Here is a 15,847-nt window from a genome sequence, read left to right on the forward strand (position 1 = left end):
TAATATCCTGGTTCTTGTTACACTCTCCTTGTAAATATTTGAAGGCTTTAAATATATTTAAAATCTCTTTCAGATCAGTCTTTATGCGTGGTTCTGAGTATTAATTCCATCTCTTCTATCTGCTTATACATTCTCGTTCTTCTTTTCTTGCCCGTTCTGCATGGCCATGTGTTAGCAGGGCCCTCCCATAGGAGCAAGAGCTCTGGGCAGTAGAGGTGGCATTAAATGGAGGTTTCTCGTTTGCCTTTCTTGGAGTCCCTATGGGGTGTCACCATTCCAGACCAATTTTGTAAGTTAATTCCCCAGTTTCGTTTTTATATAAGAGGCAAAAAATTCAAATATAAACCTCCCACCTGAGCATAACAGAGACTTAAGGTTCTTATTTTTGTTGGGTTATTCACTCATATCTCTTGCTGATGGATCTATGCTGCATCCCCAACCAGGGTCCAGGTTTTGGTTGTTGTTTTGTTTTGTTTTAAGGTGATTCCATTAATGGGATAAACTTCTAGGTTCCTTGCTTTATATGGACAGCTCAGCTCCAATTCCTTAAGAGGCCTGTGGTCTTAACATCATACCCCACTCAAGTATTACAGACACAGACATTAGACATATATGTGGTTCAGATATTCCATGAACCTGTAATTAAGCTTTACTTCCTATAAAGCACTCTGGTTTCAGGTTATCTCTTCAGACCTGGAACCCAAAAGACCATACAGTCTTTCATCTTTCTGGTAGTCTGACTGGACACAGAAAACCACCCAATCACACATATTCCAAACAAATGTAGATTACACCTTGTAATTTCAAAAGCAAGCAGATACATTGCAGCTTTTGAATGGAAGGTCTTCAGGGTCCATGACTGAAGAGATAACCTGAAAACCTTTCTTCCATTCAAAAGCTGCAATGTATCTGCTTGCTTTTGAAATTACAAGGTATAATCTACATTTGTTTGGAATATGTGTGATTGGGTGGTTTTCTGTGTCCAGTCAGACTTCCATAAAGATGAAAGACCATATGGTTCTATACTTTTATATTTAAAGGGTACATTTATCTATTTCATTCTTCATGACACTGAGATAGACATTACTTTCATTTCATTAATGAGGAAACTGAGGCTCAGAGAGATCACATAACAGTCTAGGGTCACGGGGGCAGGAAGTGGTGAACCTAGGATTCATATTTACATCTCTCTTGCTGTTTGTGGCTTGGAGATAGGCAAAGATACGGGATAGTGGGTAAATTATTTTCTTCTATGATATTTAAAAACATATTAAAATGAAGTACTACAGAAAACAACAGAATCTTGATTAAAGAATCCCTGAAAATACAACCCAGTTTTTCATAATATTAGTCTGTGTGATAGTAACTGTCTGGAGCCCATGACACGCAGTGGGGAAGAGTCTGGAGATACACATATGTTTCCCAAGCAATTTTTGATAACAAGCCTAATAGTGAAAATGAGTCACACAGCCTTTGAAAAGAATATAAATATCTTATATTGTTATGTGACTTTGCAGCTTCTAAAATACTTTCACATATTTTTCCTATATTTGAAACCCAGGTATATTTAAGATGATCATCACTATCAAATCTACTGATCTTGTAAATATCATATTATATCTTCCCAAACAATCTAAAATAATGAAATAAATGCTTCCCATTTGAGGAATAACTTCATAGTTTCTGTTTGGATAATATTGAACAGTTCCAAATACCTACGAAAGACAATTATTTCATGGAGAAATAAAAAATAAATCTGCAGAAGCCATCTTTAATGCAGATAGAAGCCATCTTTAATGCAGATATAGACAAACTTATAAAACACAAAAGAAAATAAAAACTGATACTTATTGATAAAACACCTAAAGCATTCTAAATTTCATGAACATAACAAGGTACCTATCTGAAAATATTTAGCAGAATGTATCGATTCAATTCATTTATTTTAAAATGCTATGAGCATCTACTATCTGCTGGGCACTATTCTAGCCACCGGGAATACAACAGTTAAGGAGAGACAAAAATGCCAGTCTCGTGGGGCCTACATCCAAGTGCCGCCATCTTAGACACCCTCTTACCCCACTCCATCCGTGAATGCTGTGTTGATTATTATCATGGAACATTTCATTTTTAAGAAGAAAAAACATATGAAAGAAAATTATCTTTCTTTTTCCTTAAATTGAATTCATTGGGGTGACACTGGTTCACAAAACCATACAGGTTTCTGTTGGGGACTGATATGCCTGGTTTCAGGAATTATAACTACCTCCCATGACTAAGGATGAGTGAACAACCTCCGGAATGTGAGCCACAGGAGACAAAACCTTGTCTCTGGTAGCAAACGCTGCCTCAGCTTCCTCCCCCTGCCCGCAAAGCATGGCCAATGTTGATGATGGGTAAGGCTCCTCATAGCAGGGGGCAACCTAAGCCAGACACAATCACTTGGGAGGCCATCATGGAAGGACTCAGGGGGCTGCAACAAAGAGGGAGCAATGGACCCTTGCCCCCGGGCTATGTGACATAGCCCGAGTCCCCATGTCCTCTGGGGAAAGCGCTTCCTGGCTCTAATCCACTTAAGCCTGAAAACCTGATGGGGAGGGGTGCAGCTGCTTGCCTTGCTAGAGCGGTATCTGGGGAGAAANTGGTAGCTCATTGTGAGCTCTTTGAATTTCCTGATAACTAGTGCTTTGAATATAATATCTGATAGCTGACTTGCCTCTCTTTCATCTGACATTATTTCTGAGACTTCCACCTTTTCTTTCATTTGGTCATTGTTTCTTTGTCTTCTCATTGCTTATGAGACTCTTCTTGTTAGCTTCAGCTTCTTAAATTGATTTGTTCTGACTCCCTGGGTTTATGGTGTGAACTTCTGTGGTAGAATACCTGTGAAATTCAGTGGTACAGTCTCCTGCAGGTATCTTCATGTTCTCCGCTTCCACCTACTCCTTTCTTTGTGTGTGTGTGATCAGCTGGAATGGGGAGGCAAAATGGTTTATGACAGGAGGAGAGTACTTTATGATATTTACAGTCACAGCCAGTAGAGAAGAGATAGAAGATCTTTAGGCTCTATATAGTGTTAACTGTAATCTTCTACCTGCCACTTCAATTTGCCACTTTTAAGAAAGGATAGACCAAAGATAAGTCTCTTGTTGGGGAGGGAAGGCTTGTGAGTTGTATCTAGAAAGCAGTGAGGTTGCGGGTGGTCAGATTTTGAGGTAAGGTGAGAGTAAAGAATAGTAAATAGATGTAGCGTGTGAGCAAGTAGAGTTAATCACTACAGTAATAGAATTCAGGAAACTGTAAAGTGGGCTAAGACCCGAGAGATGTGTTGTGAAGTATTTACAGTGGTATAGAAAGCAACAAAGAAATAAACACACACAAAAAGGGCAAGAGAAGTGAGGAAACAGCAATAAATTTGGGGTGAAAGGAAGAAGGACTAAAACAGGAAAACAGAAAGGAGAGGAACAGAGTACTGAAAGATACAGCAACCATAAACTTAAAAAATATACGATGACTGAAAAAAGTTAAAAAAACAAAAAACAAACAAAAACAAAAACAAAAAACCCTCCTTCCTTGTTGGTTTCAAACTGTCCAATCTGGTTTTTCTGGTTTCTGCAGGACCTCTCTGTGGGCTGGGTTGTAGGCCCAGGCGCACATCCACCCACCAGCCAGGCTACCAGACTGGGGTGCAGGTGTCTGCCCACCCGACAGGCTACCTGGGTCCCATGGGATCTGGTAGTCGTCCTTCCCAGTCCTGTGGCTGGGTGAGAAGCAAGTCAAGCTGCCTTCACAGGAGAACACCTCAGTCCACTTTGCAGTAAAAACTTCTCCAGAAAGCATGCCTCTCAGCCCAGCCCAATCCCCCACCTGGCTGGTTAGGACAATGCTCCTCTAAAATTTCCTGGGCTGGCAGGCTGGTGGGCTGGTGACCACAGAGATCGCAACTGAACATGGCCCCCTGTCCTTGCCACCCTCCCTGCACACCTAGGCAGACAGGTCTCTGCCACCCAGCCCCACCTAGATGGTGAGGGAGGGAGCCAGCTCTTCCAGGGACCCTGCAGCCGGCCCAATGCTTCACTGGGTGCTGGGCTCCCTATGAGTCCTCCGTGGCACTGGCCACAGACGGAAGCCTCTACACTCCTAACGCAGCGGCAGTGGTGGCTCCGAGGCGTTTCGGGCTGGCCAAGGGCATCCAGCCCTGCCGCTGCCGCTTTTGTCTTAACTCACAGGTGCTGGGCTCCTGATGAGTCCTCTGTGACAGATGCCTTGATGATGGCCCTAGACAGAAGCCTCTGAGCCCTGGAAGCTGTGGCAGCAGCAGCTCCGAGGTCTTTACACACCGGCCAATGGCTGCTGATCCTGCCACCGCTGCTTTTGACTTTACTATGGGGTGCCTGGCTCCCGAGGGCAGCCAGCCCTGCCGCTGCCGCTTTTGTCTTTACTCACAGATGCCGGGGTCCCAATGAGTCCTCTGTGTCAGACGCCCCTGTCGCTGGGCGCAGATGGAAGGAAGCCTCTGGGTTTCGACTGCTGCAGCAGTCGCGGCTCCAAGGTCTTTATCCGCCGACCAATGGCTGCCACTGGCCTAGCCGCCTCCATCCTTACTAGCGCCCCTGAGACTCCAACGACCTGTAGCTGTCTGGTTCGTCACTATCTCTGGTCTCTTATTTTCATAAATGCTGAGGAATTGTTGGTTGGGAAATTGATTGCGCTGTTGTTCAGTAAATCTTCCAGGATTTTCTCCCAGGGGTATGAGAACTGGAGTCACTCCATCCTACTCTGCCTCCATTTTTTTTGTACCATAGTTTTTTGATCCATTTGTTTACTGCTGGGCACCTACGTTGCTTCCAACACTTGGCTATTGTAAATTGTGCTGCTATGAACATTGGGGTGCATAGCTTATTTTGGATTGGTGTTTCATGGTTCTTAAGATATAATCCTAGCAGTGAAATTACTGGGTCTAAAGGCAGATCCATTTTTAGTTTTCTTAGAAAATTCCATACTGTTTTCCGTAGCGATTGTACCAGTCTGAAATCCCACCAACAATGAGCTAGGGTCCCCTTTTCTCCACAACCTCTCTAACACTTGTTGTTTATTGCTTTGTTTATGATGGCCATTCTGAGAGGTATAAAGTGCTATCTCACTGTGGTTTTAATTTGCATCTCTCTGATAGCTAGTGATATTGAGCATCTTTTCGTGTGTCTCTGGATGTCCTCCTTGGAAAAGTGTCTGTTCAAGTCCTTTGCCCACGTTTTAATTGGGTTGCTTGTCTTCTTAGAGTGGAGTCATGTAAGTTCTTTGTATATTTTGGAGATCAAACCCTTGTCTGAGGTATCATTGGGAAATATGTTTTCCCATACAGTGGTTCTCTTTTTATTTTAATACTGTTTTCTTTAGCTGTGCAGAAGCTTTTTATTTTGATGAAATCCCATACTGTTAATTGCTACACGTGTTATTGCTAATTCTTACTAGCCAAGTAGGCATCCCCATCTTACAGTTAAGAGAACCAAGATCTGAAGAGTTCACATAATTCTCCTAATAGATAGAGCTTGGATTTAACTCAAGGCAGTCTGACTACAAAACCTACACCCTTTGAATCACAGCACATTAAATCCTCATTCTGGTATCATCATTAGAGAGTTGACCTTTGGTTGTCCCTTTTGGGTCCCAAGTCGCATTGTGGTAACTTGTCTCCCCACGTCTAAGCCCTGGTTTGGACACTGCTGCAAGGGGCTAGCAAGATTCTGCTGGAGTCAGCTGATGCCAGAGGCTCCCAAGAGTCTAAATATCACTGCTTTGCCCCAGAGCAGTCACATTTCTGTCTCAAAGCCCATGTGAAACTCTAGCTTTTAAACACTGTGACTTAATGTTTTCAGCACATGCTCACACAGGATGCCTTAGGAGCCTATTTTATTTGCTTGCTTAGTATCTCAGGCTCACTTCTCTTCCAACTGTCAAGTGGTGCATTGTTTGCTTTAGGCTCTGTTGGTCACCTACCCAACAGCCACTCTGCTTCTCCTTTTTGCAAGAATCTGATTTGTGCAGCTATCTACTTCTTTCCCATGTGATTCAGGAGAAGTGTCCCACCCCAAATCTAGGTGTAAGCAGTGATTGCCTACTGATGGCAACCCTAATCTTCACTGACAAAGAGACATATATGAAAGTTATGCTCCTGTTTCCTTTCCTGCATGCTGTTGCTCTATATGCGTGTTCTTAGAGCCATGGCAGCCACGTTGTGGCTATGAAAAGACCAAACATGTGGCCATGCCAGTGTGCTGGGAATGGGAAGAAGCTGCATTTTTATAACAGTGCTGACCCATTGCATAAACCATTCTTGAAGAAGTTTAGCTCTCTTTGTCTGTTTGGATTGCTACAACAAGATACCACAGACTGAGTGACTTATAGACAGTATGTATGTATGTATGTGTGTGTGTATGTATTACGATGTTTACTGATGAGAGAAAAAGAGAGAGAAGAGGAGAGAAGTGTCGATGTGAGAAAGAAATATCAATTGGTTGTTTCCCATGCATGCCCTGCCCAGGGAGTGAAACCACAATCTAGGTATGTGCCTTGAATGGGAATTGAACCCCCAAACTTTTGGTGCATGGGATGATGCTCAAGCCACCTGAGCCACACCAACTAGGGCGAGATAGCAATTTTTTGCATCCAGTTCTGGAGGCAGGAAGTGCAATGGGGCACCAGCATGGGTGCACTTGGCGAGGGCCCCTTTCCTGATTCATAGGGTGTGCCTTCTCTCTGTGTCCTCACATGGTGCAAGCAACTAGAGTCTTTATAGGAGCACTAATCCTATTTATGAGGGCTTCACGCTCATGACTTAACCACTTCCATAACGTCCCACTTACTAATACCATTACCTTTGGGGGTTAGGATTTCAACATAAGAATTTGGGGGGGACATAAACATTTAGACCATAACACCTACCTTGAACCTCTTGTTATATAGGATAGTAAAACCTTCATACATATGAGATCATGTTTTGAATTGGGGTTTGTGTGTCCATTATTTGTAGCTAACAGCATTGTAACCAATACCTTGAAACCGTCTATTTTCTTCTCTGTCTCTACACTGAAAGGTAAGGACTTTTTTCTTTTTACACTTACACCCTCAGCCATCTAGCATTGTAAATGACACACAGCAGGTGCTCATCAAATGTTTGGTGACTGAATGAGTGAGAGTTCTGTCAGGGAAGCTCACTGAAGGTGGAAACGCAACACTAGTCTGTGAGACAGCTTAAAATCAAAGCCCGAGGACACATTGTGTGTGCACCAGTAAAAGTTTTTGCTGGATAATTCCCACTTGGAGTTAGAATACAATTCTTGAATATCTGAGCAGGAAGAGATCTTGGACACAGTCATGTCCAAGGACATACTTTTTTTTTTTAAGATAAAGAAGGGCCCTGGCTGTTGTAGCTCAGTGGATTGAGCACGGGCCTGCGAACCACATGATTGCGGTTCGATTCCTAGTCAGGGCACATGCCTGGGTTGCAGACCAGTTCCCGGCAGGGGACTCATGAGAGGCAACCATACATTGATATTTCTCTCCTTCTCTCCTTCCCTTCCTCTCTAAAGATAAATAAATAAAACCTTAAAAAAAGATAAAGAAGGCAAGTGAGTTGTCCAAGGCACCTATTATGGACTTAATCTTTGTGTCCCATCAAAATTCAGATATTGAAGCCCTGCTCCCCAGCATGACTGTATTTGGAGATAGAGTAAGGTTAAATGAAGTTGTAAGGGTGGGGCCCTGATCCAGTAGGATAGTGTCCTTATAAAAGGAAACATCAGAGAGCCCCACCGGAACCTCTCTGCCTTGTGAGGACACAGTGCAAAGGTGTTTGTCTATGAACCAGGAAGAGAGCCCTCACCAGAAACCAAATTGGTCAGCAACATGATCTTGGACTTCTCATCCCCAGAATGGTACAAAATAATTCTTCTGGTTGGTATTTTGGTATAGCAGTTAGAGGAGACTAAGAGAGCACTTATATATTACTTGGCTCTGTTGCTTTAAGCCAGCCTGGCCCTTACTTGCTGTGTTAGTTGCTGCGTGACTAGGGTACCTCATATCCACTCTTTGACCCCTTTGCCATCATAGGTAACAAATGGGTAATGATTCCCATTTGCTCACTTCCTAGTCCTATGGTAAAGATAGATGTTGTGACAGAAGTTTGATAGTTTTTCAAATTGCACAATACCAAGCAAAGTTACGTTACAATTATACTAGATACCAAACATATGTGCACTGAGGTAAGATGAGGGAAAGAGCTGTACCCAAGGTGCTAACTGACTTTGGTAGTAGGTGAAGGAATTCAGATAGAAAAAAAAGTAAAGAAAGAATGTTAGAAGGCACAACTTCTAGTGTTTGGAAGGTTGTTATTGCCAGGCTCTGCTAGTCACAGTGCAGCCTTTATTTTGTATAATCATTTCAGGGTTAATTTTCATTAACCCTGAAAACCAGGTGGTTTAGTTATTACCAATGAAGAAACTGAAGCAGCAAGACAGTCAGCCTGTTGTTGAGATAATGAGTGGCTGAGCGGGATTCTCACCTTCATCACCTGGCTCAGCATTGTGCTCTTTCTGCCGTACTGTACCATGGGCCACTCCAGACACCTGAAGGTGTCTATCTGAATGGGCCAGTCTGAGGCCTCTCTGCCTCTCGCATACAAAGGCTCCCCCTTTTCTCTCAGGTCCTGACCTGACTAAGCAGTGGGACTGTACTAGTAAAGGTGGCTTGGACTGTGAGAGAAGGTTCAGAAGTCATCATGTAGATGATCACGTAACCAGCCACAGCGACCGTCTCCCACCCCTTCAGCTTAGTCCATAATAATTCTTTTTTTTAATATTTTATTTATTTATCTTTAGAGGGGAAGGGAAGGAGAGAGAGGAAGAGAAACATCAATGTATGGTTGCTTCTTGTGCATCCCCTGCTGGGAACTGGCCTGCAACCCAGGAATGTGCCCTGACTGGGAATCGAACTGCGATTGTCTGGTTCACAGGCCCACGCTCAATCCACTGAGCTACACCAGCCAGGGCTGAGTCCATAATAATTCTGATATGGGTAAGTGTTCATTTTTGATTTGGTCCCTGGGTCATGTAATTTGTTTTTGCCTCAATGGTGTTTGTTTCACAAATGAGCTCTGGGATGAAGGCAACAGGAACTAGTGTCTGTGACTCCAAGTCTGACAGGCCTGGGTTCAAAGCCTGGCTCTTTGCCAGTGCTCACTTGGCAGCCCTGTGCAAGTTTCTTCTATGTCTCAGTTTACTCATCTGTGACATGGGGATAACACCTTACTTGTAGGATTATTGTATGTAATGATGTTAATTGTAGTTTTCCCCATAGAGCAGATACTCCAATAATGATAGTATTGCTTAAATTCATTTATGGAAAAGAGAAAAATAATGTAACTTTTCTTTCTCCTTGTTAGTGTTCCAGATCCTTCAAGTGTAGTTACTGCCCTTTTTTCCTAGATCTATATCTTTCTCATTTGTACTCAAATAAGCATTTACTTCCTACAACTATATTTCTAGTAGGTCCTTCTTCATATTTTCTCTGCTTTGTCCTCCCAGCTCTGCTTATCCCTCCAGATGAATTCTATTACCCTCAGCTTCTTTTTCCCCACTCCCTCTCTCTCTCCCTTCCTCCCTGTGTCCATTCTGCAACAGGGACTTTTCTTTCTTTTTTTTTTTTTTAAAGATTTTACTTATTTATCTTTAGAGGGGAAGGGAAGGAGAGAAGGAGAGAAGTATCAATGTATGGCTGCCTCTTGTGAATCCCCTACTGGGAACTGGCCTGCAACCCAGGCATGTGCCCTGATTGGGAATCGAACCGCGATCGTGTGGTTCGCAGGCCTGCGCTCAATCCACTGAGCTATGCCAGCCAGGGCCTGCAACAGGGACTTTTCTGCCCTACACTTCTTACTTGTTATCAAGGAGACAGTGTGCTTGCCTTGAGTTTGTTTCCAGCTCCCTTCAGTATCTGTCCTGTTCCAGGAATTTTTGCAGCCCAAACACTGGCCTGTAGAAGTGACTTCCTGTGGCATCCATGGAGGTGCTTCTGGATTTTGAAGTCAGCAGCCTATCAAACCCTACTCTGTGCATCTGGTAGAAAATGTTTCTGGCCAACAGGGAGCTCAATTATCTGTGTACTCCCCCCTCCAAATTTCTCTTTCAATCTGTTAAAAACATCCGGACTTCTTGGGGTTTATTTAGGATGGAAAACCGTAACCACTTGGGAACTCCGATAGTAAAAACCTTTGCTGGCCTCCCATAGTCTGTGGAATAAATGCTAAGTCACTCTGCAGGCAATCAAGGCCCTCACAGTCCAACTTCACATACAGCCTTTAATCAGAGGTTCTTAATCTGGGGTTGGGGAATCCCTTGAAGTTCCAAGCAGAATTGTTTGTAACACTTTTTTTCCTGGATAGAAAATTGTAAGGTTTTCATCAGTTTCTCAAAGAGATCCAAAAATCAAAATGATTACGTAGTTTAAGTACCCATTAATCCATTAGGCTTACCCTTGAATCAAGTCACTGGCACGTCAAACTCTAATTTCCAGAGCCTTAGTTCTGAACCTCTTGTCCTACTGCGCCCCTACCTACTCCCTTCCTAGCCCACATCTTACAACTTCTCTCCATTTCCTTCCTGCTGGCTTATCCGTGTTTCCTCTTTACAGCATTGTCCTGATCATGACAGCTGGCCTTTGGCTTTATTTTCCTGATAATGGCTTGGTTTGTCATTAATGATAATTCCCTGGTAATGTCTTAGTTTGGCTTTCCCACAGAAGCAGAGCCTGAGACTAAGTCAGGTGTAGATGGTACATTTTGAGGGCGATCCTACAAAACCTGAGTAAGAAAGTGGGGATATAAGACAGGGTAGAGAAGAAGCTAATAGAAAATCATTATCAAACAATAATGTGGGCAACTGGTTTCCCTACCTGAGAGAAGTGAAGAGAAATATTTATCCACTATTAGTCATTTCCTGGAGGAGGGGGAGAGGAGACATTAATTCTCTAGTGCTTTGGCTTGCCAAGCATGCAGCATGGTGGACTATAGCAGCTAGAGTCATAGGTTATAACATGTGGAAGTGGGTCTGACGCATACAGAAATAGTGCATGTTGAAGGGACACAGCTGGGACCCCAGATGTGTCTGCCATGTGAGGTAACCTCAGATCTACCTTATTTAGCTTCATTTTTTGACTAGGATTTTGTACCTTGGGGTAAAGACCCCTCTCAGCCCAGCTCAGTCTCTGAACTACCGCTCATTACAGAAGGCATTCTTTTCCATTTGCTGCACGAGACCTCTCACTCTTTCTTAGATGCGGACAATATTGTCTTGCTTCTGTCTGACTTCTCATTTTGCTCCCTTTGCTTAGGATGTCTGACTCCTGCTAAGTACTTATTCATAATTCAAGGCACAGATGAAATGTTCTCACTTACATAACACCTTTACAGATCCACCTAAGTTAGAATCAAAGTGCCAAAATGTTGTCCATTTGGTCTCTTAACATTTCATACTTGTTTCTGTGACAAGAAGCATCACAGGCAGATGTGCTGTCTCCTTTCTTAAGAGGTGGAGTCCTGAAGTTAGGGATTAGTTTATCAATCTTTGAGTTTCAGAGATGAATCAAATGCTTTGAACACGGGAGGTGTTTGAAAAAGATATGCCCAGATGAAGTTCTCAGTATCCAATAGAGTTATTGACTACATCACGTCTTGGGATATGAACTGTGAACTGTTTTGTTTGACATTGGAAATCTGAGCCTATATGAGGTTAATGCAAAGGACAAAGTCTATTTTCTTTTGTTTATCTTTTGTGATATCTTCATCTGCAGTTGCTTCTCCAGAAATTAGGGTTTTTGGATTACCCTAAAATGGTCGAACAGAGAAGAATGTTAACGAATGCAACAAATACTGACCACTAACCATATCCAGAACACCAGAAATACCTGAAAGTACTTTCAAGGAACTCTCAATATTGCTCTACCACTTCCTGGTCATATGAACTTGGACAAAGAAAGTTATCATCGATCGTCTCAGTTTTCTCTAAGAGGATTAGGTTCATTAGTTTTTTAGCAATGTTTCTTATTCTGTGTTGCTCACAAACACTGTGATGAAAACAATAAAGATAATTTTCTTTGACTTTTACAGCTCTTGCTTCTTCTTCCTTCTCAGTACTAAACTAGAAATTAAGCAGTTGGAACCTCAATATCTAGCCTGTGTTTACAATCTTGGAGAGGTGCCTAGAACTCTTCTGTGTATATGTAGAAGTCTTCTTGCTATGACCAGATTGTAAACTCATTACAGAAGTGTCATGTCTCTATACCCTAGAATATGTGCACTGGATTGGGTTATTATAAAATAATGAGGGACTAATGAAAATCTTTTGGGTAGCTTCAGGCCCATCTCAATATTTCTTACTTGGCCTTCAAGGCTCAGTTGAGATGTGTCCCTCAGGAAACCTTTGAGCATTTAAGTTGGGCTAGGTGCCCATGCAGTGGTCCTCTAGCATCTGGTGCTTGTCACATTATATTAAAATTATTAGCTCTGTTTCCATCTTATCAACTGTCATCTCACTGAAGTTAGGGACTATATTTTGGCTTCTTCTCAAATGAAGTGTCTAATATAAAGAAGATTCTCAGCCAGTGTTTGGGAATGGAATTGAACTCAGGTCAGGTGTACATGTTTTCTTGTATTGGAAGGAGAATCTATGGTAATTCCAGAGGTGAGTGATGTTCCCAACAGACCTTCCTCTAACATCTCCTTTCCCCCCTCATCTATTCAGTCTTTCGTTACCTTCCTTGACTGATTTGCAGAACAGGTTAGATACAAATCTAATTAAGTCAAAAAATTTACAGTACTTCTGGGGATTGGTGTACTTACTTAGTTTCTAGAGATAATTGCTCACTCAAGCTCTCACTTTACCTTTTGTTTCTTTGTTCAGAGAAGAAAAGGTTCTATGCTTCCCAGAGAGTGAGAGAGGCTCCAGGTTAGGTTGGTCAACATAAATATTTGGTTAGTACAATGGGCATGAATATGCCATGTATGTTTTCTGGGAGGCATTGGTAATTTTAGAAAACTATTAGGTAGATTTTTAAATCTTGATGTGTCTTTATCATTTTTATGGCCCTTTTCAGATATTTCTTTTGATTTTATTTTACTTTCCATTAATTTTTCCTGCCCAGAAACATTTTGGTGCTGTGTTATCAGTAGCCTCAAGAGTTCAAGGGTGTGTCCAGATATTGCCTGTACCAAAGGATGAGGATGATAGGAGTTCTTTCCACAGGGAGGCAAAGAAGTCCAGGGCTGGAGAGTGGGGATTGTTTATCCAGGGTAATCAGTGGGGAGGAGTTGGCCACTCTATGTTCAGAGTAGCCTAGACTATGAAAATACAGTGTAAGGAAAACTGGGAGGGTGGTAGGATGCAAACATAAAGCATTAAGTGATGGACCATAGCACTGTAGATCATAACAGCGTGAAATGCGAGCTATAGAAAATAGGAAGTAGGTAAGGAATGAAGGGAGTTGTAAGTGGAAGAAGCCACCAATAGCATCCATTTACTCCTGTCTCATAGATAATGAAGAGACAAGTGAAGCACTTTAAGCCACCCCAGTAATCTGGACAGAAGATATAGACAAAAGATCCCTGTTTGGTTTTGCCTTTATACCATAACACTTTCCAGCCCCTGGACCTTTTTCTGGAGTGGGATTATACTATCTGTGGAAAGAGTAAGAATCTTAGGCAGTCATGCCTTTTATGATTTTTCTCCAACATCTATTCCCCATTCACTTGGACTTTACTTAAAAAATAAAAGTCAACCCACAGACCTACCATGCCTGTACTTCTCCTGTGTGGTATGTGAGCTTGTGAGATAGCTATGAAAAGCCAAATATAAAACAGGTGCTCAAGCCCTGGAAACAAGAGGGAGTAAGAACAAATTGATTCCAGTACCATGCAAGAGATACCCCTATCCCAATGTAACCCCAAATGCTGCCTCTGAAGCCACCAAACCTCTTGTGGCTTCGACCCTCCCATGCATGTGCTGCTTGTTATGCAATTGCAGCACCAACAGGAAAGGGAGGTTTCCATGCAGCTTGACCCACAGCTCCGCTTTCTCCTCACATGCCAATGCTGGCATGTTCACTTGGAGAGTAAGAATTGCCTTCTCATAACCCAGCTGGGCCGCAATGCCATGTTTCTTTTTGAGATTTAAATTCCTTGCTCACAGGGGTGGGCAAAAAAGTAGGTTTGCAAAAGCGAGTGCATGAAACACAGAGTCTAGTATTTTTGTATTATTTTTCATACAAACAAATATGGACCTACTTTTGCCCACACCTGTAGTTGTCAAAAAGCAAGCTGGGCCTATATTCGTTCACTACAGCCTTGGTGAACTATCCACCAAAACCAACTCCTATTAGCTATTTAATAATAGATACAAGTTGAAATCTAATTACTGAAAATCATGGACTGAAATTCAAGATTCTCAATTTAATAATTATCTCTTGATTATATAACAGAAGTGGGAGAGATGGAAAATTTATGACTGTCCACAGGAAGCTTAGTGGCTAAAGTAATTCAATGCACATATTTTGGGTACTGACAGAGTTAAGATCTGTGAGGAACACTAACACAGTTTACACATTGTTTCTGGCTTCAGTGAGCTCACAGTCTATTGAAAGATATTCAAAGGGCACTACCTACTGATACAACAAGCTTTCTTATACTTCTTTTAGAGGTGAAACATTTCTGAATCCCAATTCCACTTATTGCAACAAGGCCTTTCTTCTCAATTCAGAGTCACTTCTGTGATTGATTAAAGGATTCCAACTCCTGATTGCTATCATCCTGCAGAGAAAAAAAAAATCTGAGCTGTGGCCTGCATGGTCTTGTTCTCTGCTACAGCTGTTCTTATAGGGTGTTGCCACTGAAAATCAGGTTATTCCTTGGTGTATGACCTGACCATTCAAGTAAGTGCTAAGGTCTCAGACACAGCCCCAGAGACCAGGTGTCCCTGTCTGCTGGGAGGGCAGGCAATCAAGTACAGGAAGCATTAAAAGACAGACTTGTCCCCACCCTTCTGTCATTGGTGGCTAAAAGGATATAAAGCTGTCTTTGATTTGGAGTTCACAGAGCTGAGAAGATGGTGTGTTTGATGTGTTTTCCATGTTAATGTTTAAGATCCTCAGTTTGATAGGAATGTTGGAATGAAGTTGCTGGGAACTTTTCACAAAGTTAGAAGTACAAGAGAAGGTGCAGAACTGGGGGAGATAGACATAAGTTCAGTTTTGATCATGTTGATTCTTGGGCCCCTGTGAAACAGATGAGAATAAAGATTGAGTAGGCATTTGGATATAAAGGAGCTACCAGAGTGGCTGGGCTGGAGATTAAAAAAAATTGTGCATCATCATCACATTATTATTAATCCTACATTGTAGACAAAGTTATATAACTTGCTGAAATCTCTCCTATATTCTCTCTCTCCACCCTTTTCCTCTTATTCCTGTATGCCTCTGTGCCTAGAGTAGAGTCTTGTTCATAGGAAGTGCTCAATAAATATTTTCATACGTCCTAAAGGCTCCTTAGATAGACATCTCAAATCCACTTACAATCTTCTGGCGACTCTGGTCATTTGGAAGAGTGTTTTTTTGTTTTTTTGAAAATGTGAGCTTTCTGATGGCTGTTCTCTGGGAGACAACAGACGAGGAAACACTCAGTGAGACTGCTAATTGCATTTACTGGACCACACGCCTTCCTTGGCTCTCAGAGGAATACATGTTTCCAAGAAATAATGAGGTTTGTCTGAGGTCCAAGGGCACTTAGACAATGGAGAAAACAAGT

General features: G+C 42.2%; 1 long non-coding RNA gene across 1 annotated transcript in view; it reads left to right on the plus strand.

The window, feature by feature from the left end:
- Nucleotides 1–8,824, plus strand: part of LOC118985323 (uncharacterized) — a 77,228-nt gene extending 68,404 nt beyond the window's left edge. The window contains exon 3 of the long non-coding RNA XR_005066097.1: nucleotides 8,702–8,824. This is a non-coding gene — a long non-coding RNA (uncharacterized LOC118985323). The remainder of the gene's footprint in view (nucleotides 1–8,701) is intronic.
- The last annotated feature ends 7,023 nt before the right edge of the window (nucleotides 8,825–15,847 follow it).

The sequence above is a fragment of the Sturnira hondurensis genome, unplaced genomic scaffold, assembly GCF_014824575.4.
Source record: "Sturnira hondurensis isolate 20B ecotype Veracruz unplaced genomic scaffold, ASM1482457v3 Scaffold0000648, whole genome shotgun sequence".
In the NCBI taxonomy this organism is placed as follows: Eukaryota; Metazoa; Chordata; class Mammalia; order Chiroptera; family Phyllostomidae; genus Sturnira; species Sturnira hondurensis.